At 41.7% G+C, this 8,971-nt stretch overlaps 1 long non-coding RNA gene across 2 annotated transcripts; it reads left to right on the top strand.

The window, feature by feature from the left end:
* The first annotated feature begins 2,972 nt into the window (after positions 1–2,972).
* Positions 2,973–7,694, top strand: LOC139384352 (uncharacterized). Of its 2 annotated transcripts, XR_011628846.1 has the most exons (6): positions 2,973–3,070; positions 5,796–5,918; positions 6,039–6,158; positions 6,430–6,522; positions 6,675–6,786; positions 6,966–7,694. It is a non-coding gene; the product is annotated as an uncharacterized lncRNA (long non-coding RNA). The 2 variants fall into 2 exon arrangements; XR_011628845.1 differs by having other exon boundaries at positions 6,430–6,786.
* The last annotated feature ends 1,277 nt before the right edge of the window (positions 7,695–8,971 follow it).

The following is an 8,971-nucleotide window of genomic DNA, read 5'->3' as shown; positions in this document are numbered from 1 at the left end:
TATATATATATTGTCATTGGCAGAATTCATTCATCTTCATGGTTGGAAATAACACATAGCCTAGCCCTAAACATGATTATACTGTAGGCCTACTGCCTGGTAGCTCTAAAACTTCAATTCATCTCTCTAGGCTAATTGACCATTGACAGAAGTGTCATGGACGCCTTAGTAGGCCTACATTATTAAATATATTATTCGTAGTCTATACCAAAATTGAATTTCTCAGGAAGGGACTAGCAGCAGCCAGGCAGAGCACTTATGGTTATCAACAACAAGCCAGTTGCTGAGGAAATGTGTGCCAACAGCTGGACAGAGACAGGTATGTGTATAGCAGGCCTCTTATTAGTTCTGGAACATTCAGCCAACTCCTTTGACTAACCTATGTCCTGTCCTGACTCCTGCCTAATGGCAGCTGGGGACAGACATGTCTGTAGGGTCAATGGAGCAGTCCTCTCCAAAGAAAGTGGATTCATACCTCAGTTAGCAGCCCAATACCTCATCTCCACGAGTAAGGGTGCTTTCCAACAAAGGAGGCACATTCTGGTTATATCCTCGCCTAATAACAGGAAGTTCACCTTTATTGGATATTGCCTCAGTCTCACCACAGAGTACACAGGCAGTGTCATCACATTTGATGCACGGGATGTAGTTCACCGGCATACCACACATCCTGCATTCTCTCTGCCCCATGGAAATATGTGTATAATTACAGGAAATTAGCTTTAAAAAAGCTAAATTCTCTCAACCTCATTGCAAAATGTGTAAAATAGCATGAGATTAGCTATAAAACTGTACATTTTTCTCTTTACCCCATGGCAAAATGTGTAGAATTGTAAGAAGACAGCCCCCCCCCCCCCCAAAAAAAAAAAAAAAAAAACGTATACCTTGCAGGGGCCCCTGTACGCTATTGATGTAGCTACATATGTTATTGCTTGCAATAACACAGTAGGTTAGTCATTTTAAACATGAGCAGAGCAAGGACCTCTCTGTCTGCGGTGTGCATGTGCACCATTACCTGAGAATGTGGCCTCCCGTCCCATGTGTCCAGCCAGCCGCTAAACATGCTGATTGATAAAGCAGTGTCCAGAGTGGACTAAGCGACAAAACAAAGATGTGGCTGGAATGTATGTAGAATGAATGGCCACAGCTGTACACTGGGTATGTATGACTACTGGGTAGGATTAGGACCTGTGTTTCTGTCACTAATAGGGCCCGTATTTATTAAGCCTCTCAGAGTAGAAGTGCTGATAGAGGTTCAGTTTAGCCTTTTATATCATAATGAATTAGATTATTATGGACAGAGACCACCTGATGCTAGATCAGCACTCCTACTCTGAGACACTTGGTAAATACGGGCCCATGTAACTTTACCTTGAAACGGCTTCCGTAGAGTTGAGAGAGATTTGGTTATCTCTGGGCGCCCTCTACTGGCATTGACTCTCAGTCAGAAGTGACCTGTAGTAGCCATGAACGATGGCTCGGCATCATCGGCATGGCTGTCTTGTGTCATAGGTAGACTGTGATTCATTGGAGAGGTCGGTTACCAGTGTACAAGGAAGACTCTGTGGTTGTGATGGTGATGATAGCGATGATCAAATGAATCATCAGAAAATGTTTGTTTTTCTTCCTTACGCTCCTAAGTGAGCATTCACACTTACAAGTCAGCCAAAGCCTTATGCAATGACCAATGCGAACCAAAACGCATTACAGGATTTTGTATTGAGCCTCAATTCAAGTGAAAGGGGAAGGGGAAAGAGGATTTTTCTTGGAAAAATATAATATCTCCCCAGTGGTTTAGCCAGCCAGAGTCCTCTAATCATTACTGGCTGTGGAATCTCAGTACAAAGAAAACATCTTCTCCAGGGCAGTGTCTACTATTATGACAGACCTCCTATAATATTGCTATAACCAAGCAGCTAGAACAAACAACCTCTGTTTAAGTTTGTTTGGCATTTAAGGTTGTTTGTCATAGACCACATGACAGTGATGAAAGAATGTCAATGCTCAGGTAAGTGTACAGCAGGGTTATAAGTTGAAACAACACAGTCAAACTGTGTAACACAGTATCTGTCATATACTGTATCTACATCCTTTGTGATTCTATTTGCTCACATATCACTTCCTTAGAATGCATATAAACCTCTCTTCTTCCTCTGCACTTCTTTGAGTGCTGTCGTCAATACTTTTACCCTGAACCTTGACTTCCCAGGTTGATAGGTAAGTTCTACTTTGACTTTGAGATACGTGGTTATTACAACACCCAAAGATGTATTGCTACAATAATCATAATTGCATAAACTTGATTCAATTTTAGTATTTACAACCAGCATTCAGTGGTGACTGGTAAGTGAGAAGATGGGTTATTTACAAAATTATAGCAGCATTTCCTCTCACTGTGCTTTAGGGCCCTTTACTGTAAGGTCACATGAAAGATGCATAGGTGATGAGATTGAATTTGGTTTTATTAAAATGGATTGTTTCTGAATTAAAGGCAAACAAATATTTTGTGACTGACCATTTTCACTGGATTCAAGTATAGGTCCTTAACACATTAGCTACTCTATTGGTGCAATACAGAGACAGTGTGAAGTTGAGTTAGAATATTTGGGCATTGCAACACCTGGAAGATTGAATCAACCAATATGTGACATCAGATAAATATAATAATGGTGTAGGGGATGTCTTTGCACCTCATGTTTGACTTTTACCAACACAGGATGAAGTCCAGGTTTTTCTACATCATGGTTCTGCTCACTATTCGTGCTCCAACTACACTCAGGTTAGCTTACAAATATGAGTTAACCGGCTTACTTAAGAATTTAAATTGTATGAACCTGATTATTATGTTACGGATATTCTGTTGCCTAGTTTTATCACTTTGATTTCCTGATTTTGCATCAAATGTACATTTTATTTTAAACAAATGTAATGAACTCAGATTTTTCATGAATCGTATTGTTTGCACAGTTCTGTCTTATGTTCCGTCTGTAGTCGATGTGGATGGTGTAAGATGCTGGATGGAAGTTGTCAATGAGCAGTTTAAGACGGAGAACCTCAGCACTATTTTTAAGTATGCATCAATGATTTTGCACGATAATATAGATTATATAGCTCATACATTTTATACACTCCAAATGTGGTATTGACATCTGTATGTTTGCTGAACCTCAAGGAATATGTATTATTTTTGTCTGTGCTTTGCTTACAGATCTGTGGAGAAACGAGAAAGGGTTCTTGTTCTCATTGTTGAGAGGCTTGTGGCCCACATATTCAGGGCCGAGGGCAAGTTTACTGGGCTTAATATATCTGCCACTCGAGAAGGGGCAAGATGACAGTGACCCACAATGAAATGCTTGAGGAAGTTTAGACACAGTTTTTTGAAAACCACGTGCAGTTTGGCATTTATTGGGAATGGGATGAATGTTGTCCTGGAGGCAGTTCTGCAGAGTGGTCACTAGCTGCCTTAGCCACACAAAGTCATAAAATCTGACTTTAAGCCTCCCTAATATTAACCCGAACCTTAACCACACTGCTAACCGTATGCCTAACCCTAACCTTAAATTTGTTTTTATAAAACATTTTACGATATAGCCAATTTGACTTTGCGGCTGGCCCATCTAGCGGAAAGCGCTCAGCTCGGCCTCAGTGACAAGATTAATCTCAATAAACTTCAAACCTGCGAACTGCGTCACATGCAAATACAGTTGAAGTCGTAAGTTTACATACACTTAGGTTGGAGTCATTAAAACTAGTTTTTCAACCACTCCACAAATGTCTTGTTATCAAACTATAGTTTTGGCAAGTTGGTTAGGATATCTACTTTGTGCATGACACAAGTAATTTTTCCAACAATTGTTTACAGACAGATTATTTCACTTATAATTCACTGTATCACAATTCCAGTGGGTCAGAAGTTAATATACACTAAGTTGACTGTGCCTTTAAACAGCTTGGAAAATTCCAGAAAATTATGTCATGGCTTTAGAAGCTTCTGTTAGGCTAATTGACATCATTTAAGTCAAATGGAGGTGTACCTGTGGATGTATTTCAAGGCGTACCTTTCAAACCCAGTGTATCTTTGCTTGACATCATGGGAAAATTAAAAGAAATCAGCCAAGACCTCAGAAAAACAATTGTAGACCTTCACAAGTCTGGTTCATCCTTGGGAGCAATTTCCAAGCGTCTGAAGGCACAACGTTCATCTGTACAAGCAATAGTACGCAAGTATAAACACCATGGGACCACACAGGCGTCAGACCACTCAGGAAGGAGACGCGTTCTGTCTCCTAGAGATGAACGTACTTTGGTGCGAAAAGTGCAAATCAATCCCAGAACAACAGCAAAGGACCTTGTGAAGATGCTGGAGGAAACAGGTACAAAAGTATATCCACACTAAAAGTCCTATATCGATATAACCTGAAAGGCCGCTCAGCAAGGAAGAAGCCACTGTTCCAAAACCGCCATATAAAAGCCAGACTACGGGTTGTAACTGCACATGGGGACAAAGATCGTACTTTTTGGAGAAATGTCCTCTGGTCTGATGAAACCAAAATATAACTGTTTGGGCATAATGACCATCGTTATGTTTGGAGGAAAAACGGGGAGGTTTGCAAGCCGAAGAACACCATCCCAACCGTGAAGCACGGAGGTGGCAGCATCATGTTGTGGGGGTGCTTTGTTGCAGGAGGGACTGGTGCACTTCACAAAATAGATGCCATCATGAGGTGGGAAAAGGATGTGGCTATATTGAGGCACCATCTCAAAACATCAGTCAGGAAGTTAAAGCTTATGTCACGTTCTGACCTTAGTTCTTTGTGATGTCTTTGTTTTAATATGGTCAGGGCGTGAGTTGGGTGGGCAGTCTATGTTCTTTTTTCTATGATTTGGTATTTCTGTGTTTGGCCTGGTATGGTTCTCAATCAGATGCAGCTGTCAATCGTTGTCCCTGATTGAGAATCATACTTAGGCGGCCTGTTTTCACCCTTGAGTGGTGGGTGATTATACTTTCTGTTTAGTGTGTGTTGCACCTGACGGAGCTGTTTCGGTTGTGCTTTTTGTTTCTTTGTCAGATTTTGTTCAGTTTTAAATAAATAACATGAACAAGTACCACGCTGCGCTTTGGTCCTCAACTTCTTCCACCGACGACCGTTACAGCTTGGCCCAAAATTCACCCAACTTATTGTGGGAAGCCTGTGGAAGGCTACCCGAAACGTTTGGCCCAAGTTAAACAATTTAAAGGCAATGCTACCAAATACTAATTGAGTGTATGTAAACTTCTGACCCACTGGCAATGTGAAATAATATCTGAAATAAATCATTCTCTCTACTATTATTCAGACATGTCACATTCTTAAAATAAAGTGGTGACCTAAGACAGGGAATTTTTACTATGATTAAATGTCAGGAATAGTTTAAATGTATTTGTCTAAGTTGTATGTAAACTTTGACTTCAACTGTTTATAATTTGAATGAAAATATTAATATAATATTTGAGGTATGACATTTGGGGCGGGGGGGGGTGATTTGAGATGGGGATGACATCATGATAGAGTTCAGTTTTACAGAAATAGTGAACTCTGTGCCTGATCGGGGCGGCAGGTATCCTAGTGGTTAGAGAGTGGTTAGATCAAATTCCCGAGCTGACAGGGTAAAAATCTGTCGTTCTGCCCCTGAACAAGGCAGTTAACCCACTGTTCCCCAGTAGGCTGTCATTGTAAATAAGAATTTGTTCTTAACTGACTTGCCTAGTTAAATAAAGGTTAAATCATATATTTTTTATCATCCCTTTTACCTAGGTAACATCAGACAGTGACCATGTGGCCAACACTACCGTCAAGGTCCACCTACCCAAAGAGCTCCTGATAGCCAAAGAGAACGATACCATCTTCTGCATGATTACCTCACCTGAAAAATATGGGGTAGGTGTGTGTGTGTAGGTGTGTGTGTGTATGTGTGTGTGTGTGCGTGCGTGTGTGTGTGGGTTTTTAGTACCATGCTTAATTATTTCAGTTTAGCCATATTTTGAAATGTTCCTCTAGCCATCGGGACTTCTTGATGGCCAAGTAGGAGGTCTGGCTGTGAGCATGAAGACAGTGGTAGGTCTGCAGGGCAAGATCAACTTCTTCATGCCTCTACAGCGCCCCACATTGGAAAGTCAGGTGAGTGCAATATCAACTCTCAGCTACCTACACCAGTTCTATGACTGTGATAGTGGCAAGAATATAAACTTTGATGACTCATTTCTGTTGTTGTTCATAGGCTGACAAACAACCATCTTGTCAATGCTTTAATTTTTCAACCAACGGTAGGTGCCAATATGAAATGTTATAAAACTCATTATAATACTGTTATGAAACTTTTTATACCTTTAAGGTATCAATTCATGTGATGTCACATGGCTGTGTTTCCTCTGTACAAATGAATGTTTAGAGTTCTACCAGGATGACTGCACCACAGAGTGGAAGAGAGACGAGGGCCGTGTGGTGTGCTCATGTGACCACCTCATATTTTGCTGTGCTGATGGTAGACAACTTTACAACTACCACAGTCCTTCCTTTGTTTCCTTATCGCAGCATAAGCACTTCTTAAATGGAAGAGAATAAAAACAAAAGTCAGTGAAGTATACCCATCTACTAAGATACACTGTAGCATTAGTTGTATTTTCCTGCGTTTAGGTGTCTCCATCTCTGAAAGCGATCAGCAGATCCTAAGCTACATCACTCTGATTGGCTGCAGTCTGTCTCTGTTCTTCCTGGTGGTCACAATCTTTCTGTGCGCTACTCAAAGGTATGTCACACTCTTGGCGTCATGGTCAGCTCCTCACAGGAACCCCTGGTTTGTCATAAGTTTGACGTCATCAGAAAGTGACACCAAGATGTACATGAACTGGAGGGAGCTGATTAAATTAAATTTTTAAAACAACAGACCTTGTTTTCACCATACTCTCTCTCTATTCCTTTGTTCAGAGGTATATGCACAGACATCTCCCTGAAGGTGCATATCAACCTGTCTGTGGCCCTGATCCTCCTCAACCTACACTTCCTGCCCAGCCAGCAGGTAGCAGCATTATCCTCCTCTGGGCCATGTATCTATGTTGCTGTCCTTCTTGCATTACTCTCTACTGGCCACCTTCACATGGACAGCAAGCGAAGGCTTCCACCTTTACCTGTTGCTGGTCCGTGTCTTCAACATCAATGTCAGGAGATACCTGCTCAAACTGAGCCTGGTAGAATGGTGTGAGATTGCACTTTACAACCTGAAACTGGCTGTATGACTGTAAACAGTAAGCAATAATAACGGTGGCGAACGAGATGGCTGTCGTTTTACGATCCCGTAACCAATTGTGCTATTGTGAATGTTTTTTCACATTATTTGTAAGTTATTTTGTACATAATGTTTCTGCCACCATGTCTTATGACCGAAAATAACTTCTAGATATCAGGAAAGCGATTACTCACCCCGTACTGGAGGAATAGTTTTTCAGCGAGTCAGGCGGGAAGGATTTACTACAGACGCCCGACAAAGCCCTTATCCTCGTAATTCACAGGAGAAAGAGACGGAGGTATCGTGGGTGAAGATCCGGGTGCCTTGTTAGGATCTGTCGCCGAAAGGGTAATCTACCTTTTCCTTTCGGTCCTAGTAGCCAATGTACAATCAATCCATAATAAAATAGACGAACTACGATCACGTACAGTGGGGCAAAAAAGTATTTAGTCAGCCACCAATTGTGCAAGTTCTCCCACTTAAAAAGATGAGAGAGGCCTGTAATTTTCATCATAGGTACGCTTCAACTATGACAGACAAAATGAGAAAAAAAATCCAGGAAATCACATTGTAGGATTTTTAATGAATTTATTTGCACATTATGGTGGAAAATAAGTATTTGGTCAATAACAAAAGTTTATCTCAATACTTTGTTATATACCCTTTGTTGGCAATGACAGATGTCAAACGTTTTCTGTAAGTCTTCACAAGGTTTTCACACACTGTTGCTGGTATTTTGGCCCATTCCTCCATGCATATCTCCTCTAGAGCAGTGATGTTTTGGGGCTGTTCCTTGACAACACGACTTTCAACTCCCTCCAAAGCTTTTCTATGGGGTTGAGATCTGGAGACTGGCTAGGCCACTCCAGGACCTTGAAATGCTTCTTATGAAGCCACTCCTTCTTTGCCCGGGCGGTGTGTTTGGGATCATTGTCATGCTGAAAGACCCAGCCACGTTTCATCTTCAATGTCCTTGCTGATGGAAGGAGGTTTTCACTCAAAATCTCACGATACATGGCCCCATTCATTCTTTCCTTTACACGGATCAGTCGTCCTGGTCCCTTTGCAGAAAAACAGCCCCAAAGCATGATGTTTCCACCCCCATGCTTCACAGTAGGTATGGTGTTCTTTGGATGCAACTCAGCATTCTTTGTCCTCCAAACACGACGAGTTGAGTTTTTACCAAAAAGTTATATTTTGGTTTCATCTGACCATATGACATTCGCCCAATCTTCTTCTGGATCATCCAAATGCTCTCTAGCAAACTTCAGACGGGCCTGGACATGTACTGGCTTTAGCAGGGGGACACGTCTGGCACTGCAGGATTTGAGTCCCTGGCGGCGTAGTGTGTTACTGATGGTAGGCTTTGTTACTTTGGTCCCAGCTCTCTGCAGGTCATTCAGTAGGTCCCCCCGTGTGGTTCTGGGATTTTTGCTCACCGTTCTTGTAATCATTTTGACCCCACGGGGTGAGATCTTGCGTGGAGCCCCAGATCGAGGGAGATTATCAGTGGTCTTGTATGTCTTCAATTTCCTAATAATTGCACCCATAGTTGATTTCTTCAAACCAAGCTGCTTACCTATTGCAGATTCAGTCTTCCCAGCCTGGTGCAGGTCTACAATTTTGTTTCTGGTGTCCTTTGACAGCTCTTTGGTCTTGGCCATAGTGGAGTTTGGAGTGTGACTGTTTGAGGTTGTGGATAGGTGTC

Source organism: Oncorhynchus clarkii, chromosome 26, assembly GCF_045791955.1.
Source record: "Oncorhynchus clarkii lewisi isolate Uvic-CL-2024 chromosome 26, UVic_Ocla_1.0, whole genome shotgun sequence".
NCBI classification, from domain to species: Eukaryota; Metazoa; Chordata; class Actinopteri; order Salmoniformes; family Salmonidae; genus Oncorhynchus; species Oncorhynchus clarkii.
This window is presented reverse-complemented; position numbering and strand designations above follow the sequence as displayed.